General features: G+C 31.4%; 1 long non-coding RNA gene across 1 annotated transcript; it reads left to right on the top strand.

Annotated features, from left to right (window-relative positions):
• Window positions 1-14,698: 14,698 nt before the first annotated feature.
• Window positions 14,699-15,643, top strand: LOC113760598. Its single transcript, XR_003467079.1, has 2 exons — window positions 14,699-14,758; window positions 15,446-15,643. It is a non-coding gene; the product is annotated as an uncharacterized LOC113760598 (long non-coding RNA).
• The last annotated feature ends 6,161 nt before the right edge of the window (window positions 15,644-21,804 follow it).

Here is a 21,804-nt window from a genome sequence, read left to right as displayed (position 1 = left end):
AATTCATCTAAGAATCAGCAAAACATAAATTTAATTAGTAATCTACCAAACTTCAAGTGTATATGTTTACTGTAATTATCTAGGTTATTTACAAATTTTAAGTGCAAAAAAATATTAAAAACAATATTTGTCTTTAAAATAAATTATGTAATATGTTATTTTTGAAATCTATTTTATAATTTATAGAATATAGGGGTCATAAGTCTTTATTAAAAGATTCCAAATAAATTTGTTTTGGAGAATTACAAAAAAATAAAGATAAAATTAACAAAACATTCATATAGCGTAAGAGTGGCCATTACTTAACAAGTGACAAAGTGGCTTGGTGGTGAGTGACGCAAAAACAAGACCTTTGGTCTTGGGTTCGAATCCAAGCAGAGGCTTGGAAAAGCTTTTTTCCCTCAAAACCGGTTTGCCCACAAAATCGGCCGGGTTTTCGGTTTAATCCGGTTGAACCGTCGGTCCGTTGAAAAATCAACGGTTCACTTGCAGAAACGATCTAATTAGAGAACCGGTCCGGTTTAATGGCGGGTTCATCGGGTTGACCAGTCGAACCGCCGGGCCGGGCCGGGTTTAATTACTATGGATTAAAGTATGACAAATCCTAACCCTAATATTATTTTTTCTATCTAAACACTCAAAATAAAGGTGAAATTCAATTTTTGACAGAAATAGATAATAACTCATCTTAAGACATGTAAATTACATCGATATATTGAATCTACACTTGCTCAGGATGCTAATGAGGATGATAAGGTGAAAGATAAGGTCCGTTTGGATTCCTTGTTTTTGGACCTGTTTTTGAAAAACTGTTTTTCACATTCCAAATGCTACAGTAAATGTGTATTTCAAAAACAACTCTAAAAACACCATATCCAAACAATATATCAAAAACAACTCCAAATATATATTTAATATGTTTGTTTCAATTTGTATATCTCAATTATGTATAGGATATATATATATTATATTAATTTAAATATATTTATTTATACATATTATAAATATTTTATTTTATATAAAATATATTTTTATAAATATTATATATTATATATTTAATATATACATAATATATATTATATTTATTATACATTTCTATAAATGTACATTTATACATAATATATATATATTTATGTATATTTATAATATACATTTATATTATGTATTATATATAATATAATACATTTATACATTTATATTAATATACATAATATTAATTATACATTTATACATAATATTAATAAATTTGTATATCTCAATTATGTATAGGATATATATATATTATATTATTTAAATATATTTATTTATAAATATTATAAATATTTTATTTTATATAAAATATATTTTTATAAATATTATATATTATATATTATATATTTAATATATACATAATATATATATATTTATGTATATTTATAATATACATTTATATTATGTATTATATATAATATAATACATTAATACATTTATATTAATATACATAATATTAATTATACATTTATACATAATATTAATACATTAATACATTTATATTTATTATATTAATACATTTATACATAATATTAATATATATTTATAATATATTAATTTATACATTTATATAATATTCATTTATAATTTATACACATTTATAATAATATGCATTTATAAATATATTTATATTATAAATATATAAATATATAAATATATTTATTTATAAATATGTAAATATATTTATTTTTAAATATGTAAATATATTTATTTTTAAATATTTATAAATGTATTATAAATGCATAAATGTATACAAATATAAAAATTAAAAATTAAAAATTATAATATACATTTATATAATATTCATTTATAATTTATACATTTATAATAATATACATTTATACATTTATAAATATATTTATATTATGTATTATATATAATATAACACATTTATAATACATTTATATATTTTATATAAATATATAAATATATTTATTTATAAATATTTATAAATGTATAAATATATATTGTTATAAAAATATAAAAATTATAAATTATAAAAATAATCGAAAATATGTTTTAAAAATACATCTAAAAATAATCCATAAAACATCTACAGTAAAAGTTTTTCATATAGTTTTTGAAAAACAACCCAAAAACAACTAATCCAAACGGACTTGTATTTGAAAAACGAAATGCTACAGTACTGTTTTTGAAAAACAACCCCAAAAACAGCTAATCCAAACGGACCCAATTAACATATCAATTTTTGAAAAAATTGTTACGGCTAATACTGCAAACGATGTTTGAAATATATTGCATAAAACATACAAAGCAATTGAAAGGGTCTTGCAAAATAATTTGATGATATTGAAGTGAAAATTTGAACTTGTTACGATGGAAAAGTCGGAATCTATTGAATCATATTTTTTCATATTTTTCTCATTTGTTAGATATTAAAAACAAGATGAAACTCAATCAGTATGGCTTTCCTGACAGAACATTTGTGGAGAAAATTCTCAATACCCCGCCCATAAAATTTGATCATGTGATAGCTATTATCCAACAAACAAAAGATTTGGAGCATTTGAGTATTGAAGATTTGCATGGATTATTAATTCTACATGAACAAAGAATTATTGGAAAGTTGGAAGATACTCTGGAAAAAGATATAGTAGAGAAGGCACTGCAGACGCAATTAAATTTGAGAAGCAACAGCGATGTCAAGAAACAAGGTGAATCCAGTCAGAGAAACCCAAGCTACAATAATAGAGGTGATTACAATAACAGAGGTAGTCGTGGTAACAATAATAGAGACAAAGGAGGTACATCAAATCCTGGATGTGATAGAGGTAATAATTTTAATTTTAGAGGTGGTCCTGATAGAGGCAGAAATGGTAATTTTGGTAGAGAAAATAATTTTAATCAAAATAATTTTTAGAATAATTTTGAACAGAGAATTTAATGTTATATTTGTGAAAATTGGGTCATAGACAATTTGAATGTAGATTTGAAAAAAATGTAGAAAGGAATTTTCAGCCTAATATTACTGACAATCTAGTGCATGATAATAATAAAAAATTTGAGACTTTATTATTAGCCTGTAATGCTATTGATGTGGTTAATAAAAATAAGTAGTGCTTGGATACGGGTTGCAGTAATCATATGTCTAACAAAAAAGAATTATTTATTGAATTTGATGAATCTATCCGGGGTGAAATTAAATTTGAAAATAACACTGTTTTATCAATATTTGGCAAGAAAAAAAATTTCCATTAACCTGATGATAGATGTGGATTTACTGATTTTATTTCTGATGTTTTCTATGTTCTTCGGCTGAATCATAATTTGTTGAGTATGAGACAGTTGTTTGCGAAAAAGTATAATATTCGTATCTCTAATTATATTTGTACCATTTTTTATAAAAATGTTCGAATGATTGCTGGTGTGTCAATGACTTCAAATCACTTATTTACATCGAATTGGAATACTGCCAATTTTTTCTATTTGAGTATGATGATAGATGACAATACTTGGTTATGGTATATGTGATTTGATCATTTGAATTTTGATAATTTGAGTTTTTTGGCCAGTAAAAGAATGGTTGGTGGGCTGCCCAGTATTAGAAATTTTGGTAGAATCTGTGATATGTGTATTTTGAAAAAGCAAAACAGGGATACTTATGTTTTTCAAACTGACAAATCATGGAGGGTCGGAATGCCATTAGAAATTATTTATTCACATTTATGCACTATGAAAGTTCTTTCTAATGGTGGTTACAGGTACCTTTATTGATAATTTTAGTAGAAAAGCCTTGGAGAATTTTTTGAAGCAAAAATTTGATACTTGTCACACTTTTAAAATTTTTGTTGAGAGACAAAATGGCTGTCAGATTAAAATTTTGAGAACAGATAGGGGTCAAAAATGTTTGATTTGTGATTATTTTCTTAAGAAAAATGAAATATAGTATCAGTTGACTACTAGGTACACTCCACAATAAAATGGAGTGACGGAGAGGAAGAATAGGACAGTTATGGATAAGATAAGCTGTATGTTAAAATTAAAAAGTATGCCAAAATCTTTTTGGACAGAGACAATTTTCTGTGCAATTTATTTGTTGAACAGGGGTCCCATTAGAAATGTTCCTGAAAAAACTTTTGAAAAAATTTGGAGTGGTAGAAGACCTTTTATTGGGCATCTCAAAGTTTTTAGGTGCATTGCCTATTCCTATATTCCTGTTCAATTAAGAAAAAAAACTTCATGATAAGGGAGAGAAGTGTATATTTATTGGTTATAGTGAAATTTTTCAAATTTACAGGTTGTATAATCTTGTAACAGAGAAAGTGATAATGAGTAGAGACATGACCTTCGATGAAAGAGGTGTTTGGGACTGGTCTACTGAAAATCCTAAAACAGTAGATGTGACTTCAAATTATCATTAAAATGAGGATAATTATTATATTCAGCCATCATCAGTTATGCTAATGAGGATGATAAGGCGAAAGATAACTTAGCTTTGTCACAGATTCATCAGGCAATTGACATATCAATTTTTGAAAAAATTGTTACGTCTAATATGGCAAACGAGGTTTGGATTATACTGAATAAAACATACAAAGGAATTGAAAAGGTCTTGCAAAATAATTTGATGATATTGAAGAGAAAATTTGAACTTGTTACGATGGAGAAGTCGGAATCTATTTAATCATATTTTTTCATATTTTTCTCAATTGTGAGATATTAAAAACAAGAAGAAACTCAATCAGCATGGCTATCCTGACAGAACATTTGTGGAGAAAATTCTCAATACCTCACCCATAAAATTTGATTATGTGATAACTATTATCCAACAAACAAAAGATTTGGAGCATTTGAGTATTGAAGATTTGCATGGATTATTAATTCTACATGAACAAATAATTATTGGAAAGTTGGAAGATACTCCGGAAAAAGATACAGTAGAGAAGGCACTGCAGACGCAATTAAATTTGAGAAGCAACAGCGATGTCAAGGAACAAGGTGAATCTAGTCAGAGAAACCCAAGCTGCAATAATAGATGTGACTACAATAACAGAGGTAGTCGTGATAACAATAATAGAGACAAAGGAGGTACATCAAATCCTGGATGTGATAGAGGTAATAATTTTAATTTTAGAGGTGATCCTGATAGAGGCAGCAATGGTAATTTTGGTAGAGAAAGTAATTTTAATCAAAATAATTTTCAGAATAATTTTGAACATAGAATTTAATGTTATATTTGCGAAAATTAGGTCATAGACAATTTGAATGTAGATTTGAAAAAAATGTAGAAAGGAATTTTCAGCCTAATATTGCTGACAATCTAGTGCAGGATAATAATAAAAAATTTGAGACTTTATTATTAGCCTGTAATGCTATTGATGTGGTTAACAAAAATAAGTAGTGCTTGGATACGGGTTGCAGTAATCATGTGTCTGACAAAAAAGAATTATTTATTGAATTTGATGAATCTATCCGGGGTGAAATTAAATTTGAAAATAGCATTGTTTTATCAATATTTGGCAAGAAAAAAATTTCCATTAACCTGATGATAGATGTGGATTTATTGATTTTATTTCTGATGTTTTCTATGTTCTTGGGCTGCATCATAATTTGTTGAGTATGAGACAGTTGTTTGCGAAAAAGTATAATATTCGTATCTCTAATTATATTTGTACCATTTTTTATAAAAATGTTGGAATGATTGCTAGTGTGTCAATGACTTCAAATCACTTATTTACATTGAATTTGAGTACTGTCAATTTTTTCTATTTGAGTATGATGATAGATGACAGTACTTGGTTATGGTATATGCGATTTGATCATTTGAATTTTGATAATTTGAGTTTTTTGGCCAGTAAAAGAAAGGTTGGTGGGCTGCCCAGTATTAGAAATTTTTGTAGAATCTGTGATATGTGTATTTTGAAAAAACAACACGTTCAAACTGATAAATCATGGAGGTTCGGAATGCCATTGAAAATTATTTATTCAAATTTATGCACTATGAAAGTTCCTTCTATTGGTGGTTACAGGTACCTTCATTGATAATTTTAGTAGAAAAGCCTTGGTGAATTTTTTGAAGCAAAAATTCGATACTTGTGACACTTTTAAAATTTTTGTTGAGAGACAAAATGGCTGTCAGATTAAAATTCTGAGAACAGATAGGGGTCAGAAATGTTTGATTTGTGATTATTTTCCCAAGAAAAATGAAATATAGCATCAGTTGACTACTAGGTACACTCCACAATAAAATGGAGTGACGGAGAGGAAGAATAGGACAGTTATGGATATGGTAAGCTGTATATTAAAATTAAAAAGTTTGCAAAAATCTTTTTGGACTGAGACAATTTTCTGTGCAGTTTACTTGTTGAACAGGTGTCCAATTTGAAGTGTTCCTGAAAAAATTTGGAGTGGTAGAAGACCGTTTATTGGGCATCTCAAAGTTTTTAGGTGCATTGCCTATTCCCATATTCCTGTTCAATTAAGAAAAAAACTTGACGATAAGGGAGAGAAGTGTATACTTATTGGTTATAGCGAAATTTTTCAAATTTAGAGGCTGTATGATCTTGTGACAGAGAAAGTGATAATGAGTAGAGATACACCTTCGTTGAAAGAGGTGTTTGGAATTGGTTTGCTGAAAATCCTTAAACAGTAGAGCTGACTCTAAATTGTCATTAAAATGAGGATAATTATTATATTCATCCATCATCAGTTACTTAGGATCCACAGACTGAATTAATAACTCATCTTAAGACATGTAAATTACATCGATATATTGAATCTACACTTGCTCAGGATGCTAATGAGGATGATAAGGCGAAAGATAACTTAGCTTAGTCACAGATTCATCAGGCAATTGACATATCAATTTTTGAAAAAATTGTTACGGCTAATACGGCAAACGAGGTTTGGAATTTATTGGATAAAACATACAAAGGAATTGAAAGGGTCTTGCAAAATAATTTGATGATATTGAAGAGAAAATTTGAACTTGTTACGATGGAGAAGTCGGAATCTATTGAATCATATTTTTTCATATTTTTCCCAATTGTGAGATATTAAAAACAAGATGAAACTCAATCCGTATGGTTCTCCTGACAGAACATTTGAGGAGAAAATTATAAATACCCCACCCATAAAATTTGATCATGTGATAGCTATTATCCAACAAACAAAAGATTTGGAGCATTTGAGTATTGAAGATTTGCATGGATTATTAATTCTACATGAACAAAGAATTATTGGAAAGTTGGAAGATACTCCGAAAAAAGATACAGTAGAGAAGGAACTGCAGACGCAATTAAATTTGAGATGCAACAGCGATGTCAAGGAACAAGGTGAATCCAGTCAGAGAAACCCAAGCTGCAATAATAGAGGTGACTACAATAACAGAGGTAATCGTGGTAACAATAATAGAGACAAAGGAGGTACATCAAATCCTGGATGTGATAGAGGTAATAATTTTAATTTTAGAGGTGATCCTGATAGAGGCAGCAATGGTAATTTTGGTAGAGCAAGTAATTTTAATCAAAATAATTTTCAGAATAATTTTGAACAGAGAATTTAATGTTATATTTGCGAAAATTGGGTCATAGACAATTTGAATGTAGATTTGAAAAAAATGTAGAAAGGAATTTTCAGCCTAATATTGCAGACAATCTAGTGCAGGATAATAATAAAAAAGTTGAGACTTTATTATTAGCCTGTAATGCTATTGATGTGGTTAACAAAAATAAGTATTGCTTGGATACGGGTTGCAGTAATCATGTGTCTGACAAAAAAGAATTATTTATTGAATTTGATGAATCTATCCGGGGTGAAATTAAATTTGAAAATAGCAATGTTTTATCAATATTTGGCAAGAAAAAAATTTCAATTAACCTGATGATAGATGTGGATTTATTGATTTTATTTCTGATGTTTTCTATGTTCTTGGGCTGCATCATAATTTGTTGAGTATGAGACAGTTGTTTGCGAAAAAGTATAATTTCGAATCTCTAATTACATTTGTACCATTTTTTATAAAAATGTTGGAATGATTGCTAGTGTGTCAATGACTTCAAATCACTTATTTACATTGAATTTGAGTACTGCCAATTTTTTCTATTTGAGTATGATGATAGATGACAGTACTTGGTTATGGTATATGCGATTTGATCATTTGAATTTTGATAATTTGAGTTTTTCGGCCAGTAAAAGAAAGGTTGGTGGGTGCCCAGTATTAGAAATTTTGGTAGAATCTGTGATATGTGTATTTTGAAAAAACAACACAGGGATGCTTATGTTTTTCAAACTGATAAATCATGGAGGGTCGGAATGCCATTAGAAATTATTTATTCAAATTTATGCACTATGAAAGTTCCTTCTAATGGTGGTTACAGGTACCTTCATTGATAATTTTAGTAGAAAAGCCTTGGTAAATTTTTTGAAGCAAAAATTCGATACTTGTGACACTTTTAAAATTTTTGTTGAGAGACAAAATGGCTGTCAGATTAAAATTTTGAGAACAGATAAGGTTCAGAAATGTTTGATTTGTGATTATTTTTCCAAGAAAAATGAAATATAGCATCAGTTAACTACTAGGTACACTCCACAATAAAATGGAGTGACGGAGAGGAAGAATAGGATAGTTATGGATATGGTAAGCTGTATGTTAAAATTAAAAAGTATGCCAAAATCTTTTTGGATTGAGACAATTTTCTGTGCAGTTTACTTGTTGAACAGGTGTTCAATTAGAAGTGTTCCTGAAAAAATTTGGAGTGGTAGAAGACCGTTCATTGGGCATCTCAAAGTTTTTAGGTGCATTGCCTATTTCCATATTCCTGTTCAATTAAGAAAAAAACTTGACGATAAGGGAGAGAAGTGTATACTTATTGGTTATAGTGAAATTTTTCAAATTTAGAGGCTGTATGATCTTGTGACAGAGAAAGTGATAATGAGTAGAGATACGACCTTCGTTGAAAGAGGTGTTTGGAACTGGTTTGCTGAAAATCCTAAAACAGTAGAGCTGACTGTAAATTGTCATTAAAATGAGGATAATTATTATATTCAGCCATCATCAGTTACTCAGGATCCACAGACTGAGTTAATAACTCATCTTAAGACATGTAAATTACATCGATATATTGAATCTACACTTGCTCAGGATGCTAATGAGGACGATAAGGCGAAAGATAACTTAGCTTTGTCACAGATTCATCAGGCAATTGACATATCAATTTTTGAAAAAATTGTTACGGCTAATACGGCAAACGAGGTTTGGAATTTATTGGATAAAACATACAAATGAATTGAAAGGGTCTTGCAAAATAATTTGATGATATTGAAGAGAAAATTTGAACTTGTTACGATGGAGATGTCGGAATCTATTGAATCATATTTTTTCATATTTTTCCCATTTGTGAGATATTAAAAACAAGATGAAACTCAATCCGTATGGCTTTCCTGACAGAACATTTGTGGAGAAAATTCTCAATACCCCACCCATAAAATTTGATCATGTGATAGCTATTATCCAACAAACAAAAGATTTGGAGCATTTGAGTATTGAAGATTTGCATGGATTATTAATTCTACATGAACAAAGAATTATTGGAAAGTTGGAAGATACTCCGAAAAAAGATACAGTAGAGAAGGCAGTGCAGACGCAATTAATTTTGAGAAGCAACGGCGATGTCAAGGAACAAGGTGAATCCAATCAGAGAAACCCAAACTACAATAATAGAGGTGACTGCAATAACAGTGGTAGTCGTGGTAACAATAATAGAGACAAAGGAGGTACATCAAATCCTGGATGTGATAGAGGTAATAATTTTAATTTCAGAGGTGATCCTGATAGAGGCAACAATGGTAATTTTGGTAGAGAAAGTAATTTTAATCAAAATAATTTTCAGAATAATTTTGAACAGAGAATTTAATGTTATATTTACGAAAATTGGGTCATAGACAATTTGAATGTAGATTTGAAAAAAAATGTAGAAAGGAATTTTCAGCCTAATATTGCTGACAATCTAGTGCAGGATAATAATAAAAAATTTGAGACTTTATTATTAGCCTGTAATGCTATTGATGTGGTTAATAAAAATAAGTAGTGCTTGGATACAGGTTGCAGTAATCATATGTCTGACAAAAAAGAATTATTTATTGAATTTGATGAATCTATCCGAGGTGAAATTAAATTTGAAAATAACACTGTTTTATCAATATTTGGCAAGAAAAAAATTTCCATTAACCTGATGATAGATGTGGATTTACTGATTTTATTTCCGATGTTTTCTACGTTCTTGGGCTGCATCATAATTTGTTGAGTATGAGACAGTTGTTTGCGAAAAAGTATAATATTCGTATCTCTAATTATATTTGTACCATTTTTTATAAAAATGTTCGAATGATTGCTAGTTCGTCAATGACTTCAAATCACTTATTTACATTGAATTTGAGTACTGCCAATTTTTTTCTATTTGAGTATGATGATAGATAACAGTACTTGGTTATGGTATATGCAATTTGATGATTTGAATTTTGATAATTTGAGTTTTTTGTCCAGTAAAAGAATGGTTGGTGGGCTGCCCAGTATTAAAAATTTTGGTAGAATCTGTGATATGTGTATTTTGAAAAAGCAACACAGGGATACTTATGTTTTTCAAACTGATATATCATGGAGGGTCGGAATGCCATTAGAAATTATTTATTCGCATTTATGCACTATGAAAGTTCCAACTAATGGTGGTTACAGGTACCTTTATTGATAATTTTAATAGAAAAGCCTTGGTGAATTTTTTGAAGCAAAAATTCGATACTTGTGACACTTTTAAAATTTTTGTTGAGAGACAAAATGGCTGTCAGATTAAAATTTTGAGAACAGATAGGGGTCAGAAATATTTGATTTGTGTTTATTTTCCCAAGAAAAATGAAATATAGCATCAGTTGACTACTAGCTATACTCCACAATAAAATTGAGTGACGGAGAGGAAGAATAAGACAGTTATGGATATGGTAATCTGTATGTTAAAATTAAAAAGTATGCCAAAATCTTTTTGGACAGAGACAATTTTCTGTGCAATTTCCTTGTTGAACAGGGGTCCCATTAGAAGTGTTCCTGAAAAAACTTTTGAAAAAATTTGGAGTGGTAGAAGACCGTTTATTGGGCATCTCAAAGTTTCTAGGTGCATTGCCTATTCCCATATTCCTGTTCGGTTAAGAAAAAAACTTGATGATAAGGGAGAGAAGTGTATATTTATTGGTTATAGTGAAAATTTTCAAATTTAGAGGTTGTATAATCTTGTGACAGAGAAAGTGATAATGAGTAGAGATGTGACCTTCGATGAAAGAGGTGTTTGGGACTGGTCTACTGAAAATCCTAAAATAGTAGAGGTGACTCTAAATTATCAGCAGAATGAGGATAATTATTATATTCAGCCATCATCAGTTACTCAAGATCCACAGATTGAGTTAATAACTCATCTTAAGACATGTAAATTACATCGACATATTGAATCTACACTTGCTCAGGATGTTAATGAGGATGATAAGGCGAAAGATAACTTAGCTTTGTCACAGATTCATCAGGCAATTGACATATCAATTTTTGAAAAAATTGTTACGGCTAATATGGCAAACGAGGTTTGGATTATATTGGATAAAACATACAAAGGAATTGAAAGGGTCTTGCGAAATAATTTGATGATATTGAAGTGAAAATTTGAACTTGTTACGATGGAGAAGTCGGAATCTATTGAATCATATTTCTTCATATTTTTCACATTTGTGAGATATTAAAAACAAGATGAAACTCAATCAGTATGGCTTTCCTGACAGAACATTTGTTGAGAAAATTCTCAATACCCCACCCATAAAATTTGATCATGTGATTGCTATTATCCAACAAACAAAAGATTTGGAGCATTTGAGTCTTGAAGATTTGCATGGATTATTAATTCTACATGAACAAAGAATTATTGGAAAGTTGGAAGATACTCCGGAAAAAGATACAGTAGAGAAGGCACTGCAGACGCAATTAAATTTGAGAAGTAACAGCGATGTCAAGGAACAAGGTGAATCCAGTCAGAGAAATCCAAGCTACAATAATAGAGGTGTAAGTAACAGTGATGTCAAGGAACAAGGTGAATCCAGTCAGAGAAACCCAAGCTACAATAATAGAGGTGACTACAATAACAGAGGCAGTCGTGGTAACAATAATAGAGACAAAGGAGGTACATCAAATGTGAGAACTCGAGAAATTATATATATTTTGAATTTATCTTATTTTCTTGTGTTACTAAAAACATTGCATATACCATAAAATTGATTAAATTAAATGTCTAATTGATTTCTTATAAATTAGGAGCATGGAAATATCCTAAGTTAATGTAAGAAAAAATTCTTAAAGGGATATACAAATTTGAACAAATAAAGTTTGAGGTAATACAAGAAGGTAATAAAAACTACAACTCCTTAACTAGTAAATAAACCAAAGCCAAAAGACCCTTATAACCCTAGTATTTGATCTAATCACCATGCAACTAAGAGCTGAACGACTTTCCAGAATAAGAACCGAGAGGAAATTAAGAGAAGCTGCCACCGAGTGAGGAAATGGAACTGACCAACAACTCTTTTCTTTTCCAAACACTAAAAAACTGAGAGCTAAAGTGACAGATAGGAAGAGGAACTCTGTTAGTTTCTTCACTTATCAGCTGCAATTGTGAGAAAAGGGAGGGCTGGTGCAAACCTTGAGGAACCGAAGCTAAGAAATCTGGACCAGTTTGCAACTGTTGAAATCTTAAAGGAAAGAGGTAAGATTTTCGGTAATCATCCCTTATTTATTGAGTATAAACGAATATATAAGTTGCATGTTAAGTTTTAGCAAGGGAAAATGAGTTTTGACTAAAGAAAAGTTCTGGTTAGGATTAAAATTGTTGCTCGACTGAAGTTGTAGCAACCGGGAGTTAATTACATGAATTTCAGCTCATTAGCAGTGTAAAAATGGAAAATATAATATAAGAAAAGCATGTAATATGGTTATCTCAGGTATTATAAGAAGTTTAGTTGAAGAAATTTGGAAAAAGTTGGAAATTTGGAGGACCGATGGAAGATCCTTGCTGGAATTTTTCCAGCTTCATCCAAGTGGGGGGGAAATGGAAAAGTTTCAGCTGTCTTTGGTGAATAATGACTCTAAAATTCTGTGTTAATCTGTAATATGTTGTATAACATCTTTATTTCTTCATGCATGAGAGGTTTGAGCATAAAATGGAGGGATCTAGTAGAAGAAACTCGTCTTTAGGCATTACTTGCTGCTACGAACCAGCTTTATAGCCGAGAGAGGATATAAATCTTGGTTCAGCTTTTCTCTTGGATTTTTGGCTATAAATTTCTATGTTTTGCTTAAGATGGTCTGTAGTTGAATGATCATCCCCTGCATGTCTAGTTGGAGCATGAAACTGAAAAGAAAATTATGAGAAAACACCACATGTTAAACTACTGCTGCAAATTGTAATTAGTTGATGACAGATTGTTGTGCGGAGCTTTTGGGTTGAATAATTTGTTGAAACTAGATGTTATTTGCCTTGGTATATGCTGGACTGAATGTACTTTAAATATTTAGAGCTTTAAGCAAGTGAAAGAATAGAGTTTTCGTCGAAATCTTAAAGTAACGTTACTAGTTTTGGTTGCTGACCGAGAAAATGAAACAGATTGTGCTTCTGACCATCCCTTTTTGGCCTTGAAAACGCGATAACTGGATGTTGATGTCTTCAGAAGAAATGTAGGTCTATGTCTTAGCTTCGAAACGCTATAAAATTCGCCTCAATCCGATAAGCGTAACTCCAGTTGTGATCAAAACATCAGAGGGTGGCAAAACTGCCTTTCTTGTTGCTTTCCTTTTGTTCCCGGATGCACTTTGCTTTGATAATGGCCGTGAGGAACCAACTTTGAACCAGCATTTCCTCTAATTTCCAACTTTGTAAGCTTTCATAAATGATAGCTACGGTTACCCTGAGATTTAATGGCTATATACAGCTCCACAAGTAGAGTTAAACTAAAGCAAATGAGAGGAAAACTCATGATAATTATGTACCTAAATTGGCTTCTAATTACTTAATAGTGTCTTCACAAATATTTTAAAGACTATAAAATTTGAGGGACTGGTGTAGTGGAATAAAATTTAACTTACAAATAACCTAGAGTTTAATTAATTAAAAAGGGGACCAATGAAGTACTCCTAAACCGTAATCTTAGAATCTTGAGTGGAAAATGATTTAATCCTAAAACAAATATCTTATAAATTATTAACTTGGGAAAACAGGTATAATTCTTGATTAAAACAATAAAGTCAATGAGTTTCAAAATAAAATGATAAATGAATATTGAATATATTATATTTGTACTTTAAGGTCAAACTAGAATCTGTTTTAGCCTAGACGGAAGAAATGAAACGTTTGCTTGTCTTAATCCTTGCACATTAGATTGGAAATGAGTTAATCTTAGCTCAAGTGTTTTATATGATATTAAAATTTGGTGTATATGTACATTAACCTTGTTTTAAAGCTACCAAACTTAATAATCTTGAAGACAAACGTAAGGAAGGTTGGTAGATTTTGGTGATTCGTTTTATAAGCTTAGGAACTTGGGTTTTAGTTACTTAAACCTTAAATTATGTAAGATGAGTGGTTGTATATAAAATGAATATTCACTTTAAAATTATTAACTTGTACCAGGAAGTAGCCGTGAACCAGGAAACCAATTTGAGACTCAAGAGTAGTCATTTGAATCTTTGGTGAGTGTTTTTCGAATTATGTGTTAACTTTTTATGTGTACTTATTATGAATATGTGACAAAATGTGCTTATTATGAATATGTGACAAATGTGTTTATTATGATATATTGCTAAGTGATTCATTGGAAAGTGTATCTCAATTGTCCCTCGTCTTCTAAGTCGAGGATGTACTTTATCGCACTTGGCTTAGTTGAGATTGAAGGTTGATAATTGATCAAGTGATCTTGTAAGTGTGCATGACTGTAAGCCGTGTGTGTACTTTGTCACACCGGCTGAACTGGGCCCCAAAACCCTCTGTTCAACGGACTATTCGAGCCAGCAAAGGGCTTGGTCGGGTAGGACGGTAGCTTTGGGTAAGTGTTTCGATATGCTCGAGTATTACCACGGAGTAGCAGATTACTGATATTGATATGGCCATCCAAGTGAGAGAAGTGTTTATTATTTTGGAGGTTATAAGGAAGAGTTCGGTGGAGCGTGTAGTGCATTGAAGTGGCTCTAATGCGAGCACCGTATCCTTTTAAAAGTGATTGTTTGGTGATGTGTTTCCTCAATTGCTTAATGAAAGTGATTGTACAATGAAATGTGCACTACTTGCTTAATTGTACTGATTTAAGTGCTTATTGATTGTTGCTTGCATGGAAACCTCACGGGCGTAAGCTCACCCTTTTAGCTCTGTTTTCCTTACAGGAGTTGGAGATTGAAAAGTGATTGGATGGAATTGGAAAGTTGTTTTGGGAAATTTCATCACTATGTGTATATATTGGAGTCACGTTTTCTTTTGTATTTTAAGATGGTTGAATCTTCTGTTTTGAGTTGATGTAATATTAAGAATGGATGTTTAGAACGTGTATTTTGTTTCTTTTAGTGGACAAATCTATGTTTCAAGCTGATTGGAGTGGTACTTAAGAGTGAATGTTTAGTTGTTCAATGATAATGTTATCTCTGAAGTTAATGCAAGTGAGTGAGTCCTGGCGAGAGCCAGGCAGGCGATCCGCTAACTTCTAGGGTAGGCCCTAGGAGAAGGTAGGGTCGTCAGATCAAATCCTGGATGTGATAGAGGTAATAATTTTAATTTTAGAGGTGGTCCTGATGGAGGCAGAAATTGTAATTTTGGTAGAGAAAATAATTTTAATCAAAATAATTTTCAGAATAATTTTGAACAGAGAATTTATAGTTATATTTGTGAAAATTGAGTCATAGACAATTTGAATGTAGATTTGAAAAAAATGTAGAAAGGAATTTTCAGCCTAATATTGCTGACAATCTAGTGCAGGATAATAATAAAAATTTTGAGACTTTATTATTAGCCTATAATGCTATTGATGTGGTTAATAAAAATAAGTAGTGCTTGGATACGGGTTGCAGTAATCATATGTTTGACAAAAAAGAATTATTTATTGAATTTGATGAATCTATCCGGGGTGAAATTAAATTTGAAAATAACACTGTTTTATCAATATTTGGCAAGAAAAAAATTTTTCATTAACCTGATGACAGATGTGGATTTACTGATTTTATTTCTGATGTTTTCTATGTTCTTGGGCTGCATCATAATTTGTTGAGTATGCGACAGTTGTTTGCGAAAAAATATAATATTCGTATCTCTAATTATATTGGTACCATTATTTATAAAAATGTTGGAATGATTGCTAGTGTGTCAATGATTTCAAATCACTTATTTACATTGAATTTGAGTACTGCCAATTTTTTCTATTTGAGTATGATGATAGATGACAGTACTTGGTTATGGTATATGTGATTTGATGATTTGAATTTTGATAATTTGAGTTTTTTGGCCAGTAAAAGAATGGTTGGTGGGCTGCCCAGTATTAGAAATTTTGGTAGAATCTGTAATATGTGTATTTTGAAAAAGCAACACAGGGATGCTGATGTTTTTCAAACTGATAAATCATGGAGGGTCGGAATGCCATTAGAAATTATTTATTCAAATTTATGCACTATGAAAGTTCCTTCTAATGGCGGTTACAGGTACCTTTATTGATAACTTTAGTAAAAAAGCCTTGGTGAATTTTTTGAAGCAAAAATTCGATACTTGTGACACTTTTAAAATTTTTGTTGAGAGACAAAATGGCTGTCAGATTAAAATTTTGAGAACGAATAGGGGTCAGAAATGTTTGATTTGTGATTATTTTCTTAAGAAAAATGAAATATAGTATCAGTTGACTACTAGGTACACTCCACAATAAAATGGAGTGACAGAGAGGAAGAATAGGGCAGTTATGGATATGGTAAGCTGTATGTTAAAATTAAAAAATATGCCAAAATCTTTTTAGACGGTGACAATTTTCTCTGCAATTTATTTGTTGAACAGGTGTCTCATTAGAAGTGTTCCTGAAAAAACTTTTGAAAAAATTTGGAGTGGTAGAAGACCATTTATTGGGCATCTCAAAGTTTTTAGGTGCATTACCTATTCCCATATTCCTGTTCGGTTAAGAAAAAAACTTGATGATAAGGGTGAGAAGTGTATATTTATTGGTTATAGTGAAGTTTTTCAAATTTAGAGATTGTATAATCTTGTGACAGAGAAAGTGATAATGAGTAGAGATATGACCTTTGATGAAAGAGGTGTTTGGGATTGGTCTACTGAAAATCCTAAAATAGTAGAGGTGACTCTAAATTATCAGCAAAATGAGGATAATTATTATAGTCAGCCATCATCAGTTACTCAGGATCCACAGACTGGGTTAACTGGATGTCCATAGCGTCAGCGACAGATGCCAACTCATCTTCAGGATTATATTATTATAGTGGATGATGTTTTTTCTGACAAAAATATTATTAATTTAGCTTTTGTTTGTAGATTGTGACCCTATTGTGTATGAGGAGCAGCTGGTAATGATCGTTGGGTGAAAGCAATGGAGGAAGAAATTCGTGCAATAGAGAAGAATAGCACCTAGGAGCATACTTCTCTTCCAACTAATAAAAAATTTCATTGGAGTGAAGTAGGTATACAAGACAAAATTTAAATTCAGTGAAAAAGTTGATAGATACAAGGTGAAATTAGTGGTAAAGGGATACAAGCAGAAACTTGGGATTGACTATTTTGAAATATTTGCACCCGTTGCCAGGTTTGACACAGTCTATATGATAATTTTTTTAACTATCCAAAATAACAAGAGAATTTATCAAATGGATATCAAGTCAACTTTTGTAAATGGTGTTCTTAATAAAGAAGCATATGTAGAGCTGGTTGCAGTATATATTAGAAGAGGTCAAAAAAATAAAGTGTATAGATTAAAGAGAGCTTTTATATGGATTGAAACGAGCCCCGAGAGCCTGGTATACCTGAATTGATTTAAATTTCTGGCTCATGATTTTCAGAGGTGTCTATATGAGCACAACTACTTTAAAAGTTTGATAGTGAATTTGAGATATTTGATGCCTACGAGACCAGATATCAATTTTGCTATTGGTTTGATTAGCAAGTTCATGAAAAATTTACGTCAGTCACATTTGCAGGCGGTTAAAAGGATTTTGAGTTATTTACGTCATTTCATATTTGATGCAGGCGGTTAAAAATTTCATATTTGCTGCAGGCGGTTAAAATTTCCGTCAGTCAAATGTACTCACAGTGATGACATTTTTATTTAAGAAATGATCCAATTGAGTTATTTGCCTACACAGATAGTGATTGGATAGGTGATACAGTTGAAAAGATGGGTACATTAGGTTATGCATTTTTCATTGGTTCAGAAGTATTTTCTTGGAGTTCTAAGAAGTAGCACGTGATTGCATTGTCTACTGCAAAAAGCGGAGTATATTACAGCGGTTAATAGTGCTACTCAAGTTTTGTGGTTGCATCGCATATTTGGTGTTTTACAACGCAAGCAGATTGATCTTACGAAAATTTATTGTGATAGTAAGTCAACGATTGAATTATCCAAGAATCCAGTACTCCATGGGCGTAGCAAACATATTGATATTAAATTTTACTTCATACGTGAGTTGGTTCAAGGGAGGGAGATTGAAATTGATTATTGCAGAACTGAAAAGCAAGTGGCTGACATTTTCACTAAGGCATTGAAGACGGAAACTTTTGTCAAGTTAAAAAAGATGTTGAATATGTCTAAATTAGAGGAACTTGTTTTAAAAAAAGCTATGTAGGAAATTTTAAACCAATCTAGTGCAATTGGTTACTAGTATTAGGAATTTTGTTTGGTTAATATGGTGGGGCCAAGTAGAATTCAATTCCAAGTTGTACTAGTACTACTCGTAGTCAGGTCATGATATATGTGTGTGTGTGTGTAAGGGCTGAGAGTCGCAATACATGAGTTGAAGTAGTACAAATCAGTGGCATCTCTATTTGTGTTTTGACTTTTTGTAAGTAGTAATTTCCGTCGTACTTTTCATTGTGTGTAGTCAAGAGTCTTGCTTGATTAAAAAAAAAATTTCCCTTGCCTGTTTGATCATTTATCTTGAATATTTTTCTATGGGTTTGTGATTGATTATCAATTTGGGTCCATCAAAACTATTTTATGGGCTTAGAGTTTCCAAAATTTTAGATACCTCCCACTTGTTTATTTTCAATTCTTCCAGTTTTTTTTTTTTGGCGTAAGTGGTATGTTTTGAACTCGACACTTTTCACTTATATTCTTTTCCAATACCACTCAACTCATCCCTCTCCTCACAATTCTTCCAAATAAATACATACAACATAATTTGTGAATGTAACAACAGTACATCACATTATGTAAAAAGTATAACAATTAGACAGCTGCATCAAAATTCCAATGTACCTGCCCCTAGTCCATTCCAGTGATATTATTTTCTTTTAAATCTTGATGGATGGAATTGAGAGGAACTGAAGCTCTACCTCCATTGATTTTTTCCGTTCAAATTATAAAAATGTTAATGTACTCATTCTATTTCCATGGATCGGGAATTCGATCTTTTTAAATTGTACTTTAGTGATCGCCTTTCTAAAGAAGGATACCAAATGAAATATATGAAAAAGTCAATTATAAGAAAATTGGACTTTAACTGATTTAAATCAAATTACAAATCCTTTTTTTTTTTTTTTTGAAAACGAGGTATCAGGCCTACATAACGGGAAAGAGAAGTTCTTAAATGGAATCTTTTTCGTTGCTCATTTTACCATGGAAGGTAAACTTATAGCAGCTTAACTTGCAGCTCTGAATGAAGCAGAATGATAGAAGGCCTTTGTTGTTTGATATCCAGTCGTGGTAGCTACAACCCGTTCTTTGCATTCCATAGGGAAGCTATTATGTTTTAGAGCATTGAACAAAGTTTATAATGATAAATTCAATATATAAGCCTAAAATATGAATACACTAAGGGTTCGTTTGGTTCCCCATAGAATTGGGGTTTAGAATTGGAATTGGGGTCCCAATTCCAATTCTTCAGTTTGGACACCGGCAATGCCAGAGAATTAGAATTCAATTTGAATTCTACGAGCCATCAATTCCACAAATTCAATTCTTTGGTAAGACCTAAGAATTACAATTCCAATTCCATAATTTCACCTTCTATTCGGGTTAGTACGCGGATCCTAATGGGTAAAAAATTAAAATCGGGTCAACTATGTGAGCAGCCCTCTCTCGCGATCTAATTAGTCACTTTTCCTCAACTGCAAGTGCTTCTTCTGTGCGTCATCCCCTTCACCGCCACCCTAACATTTTGTCTCTTCCACCACCGTCTCCGGCATCGCTCTGCCACGCATCTACCCATCACTTCAGCAATCGCAAGACTGCTCCGAACTGGGTTCTTCAGTCCGGAAGGTAACAACTAAAAGCTCTCCTTTGCCTTCGATTTTTAACTTTGCAGCATTGAATATTGAATTCTGAATTTCTTTGACTGGCAAAATCTTTGTACAAGAGAGTGATTTGATGTCTTTCTTCAAGAGAGTTTGGTTAATTAATAGGGAATTGGACATCTTAGGGGATTTTCAGGGGCAACAGGGTGAGTGAAGTAAGAGGATTGGATATGTTTTAAGAGTCAGTTTTCGGCGGCTGGTGAGCAGACAGAGTCACATGATGGTTCTGGACATCCGACGATTTGAATTGTGTTGTGGGATTTGGATTATGATCGATATTTGTTTTTTTATTTAAAGAAAAAATAAATTTACTGCTGCTACTTATGAATCGCATTTGCTCCCCTAATATTCGTGAAATTAATTAAATAATAATAATAGCAAATGGAATAGTAGAGGCTTTTTGAAGGATGAGTTGATGAGGATTGAGTGAGTGGCTTACCGCTTACTCTCACGGTAGAAACAGAAGCTTGCGAAGGCTTCTCTTGCTTTCAATTGCAAAAAGTGAGTGTTTTGGGATTCTGATGATTCTGATCCTGGATTGCATTATTTACAGACATTCTGCATACAGGGGGCTCTGAATGATTAAAGTAGTTATTTGCCTCTGTATTTGAACTTTTAAGCTTGCTCCTGATGCTGTATTTACATAACATTTCCTGAATTTGACATAAAAAAAAACACTACTAGTATCCAGTTTTTTTCCCCCTTTTGTTTGTGGCTTTGTAATACATTGTTCATGGTTCTTTGTAGATTGAATATTCAAGAGATAATTTATAGGATCTACATTCACATTACAGGCAGAAAAATTATCTCATTCAAAAATTGTGGTCGAAAATTGGGAGGATATCTGTACACTGTTTTCACAAGATCGTGCAAATGGAGAGGGTGCCCAAACTGTTTTTGAGGCTAATGTTGAAACTGAAGTTGAAGAGTCTGCTAATGTAGAGGAATCATTTGAGACTGATTCACGATCTTTAGAAGATGAAGTTATGAATGCACTGCTAGCTCGACAACGGTCAAAATCAAAAGCTTCATCTTCAACAAATGATCGTGGCACAAAGAGAAAACTAACGAGCTCTCAAGTACTTTACAAAGTGTTGGGACGAATGGCAGATTCACTGGATAAGTACTTAAATTCAGAATGCTCAAAAGTTACAACAAAAATGGTGGAAGATGAGTTATCTAAAATTGAATTGGATAGATTTCAATTGTTGAAGGGTATTGACTTACTTATGAATGACAGGACAAAGTATGA

Source organism: Coffea eugenioides, chromosome 2, assembly GCF_003713205.1.
Source record: "Coffea eugenioides isolate CCC68of chromosome 2, Ceug_1.0, whole genome shotgun sequence".
NCBI lineage: Eukaryota > Viridiplantae > Streptophyta > Magnoliopsida > Gentianales > Rubiaceae > Coffea > Coffea eugenioides.
This window is presented reverse-complemented; position numbering and strand designations above follow the sequence as displayed.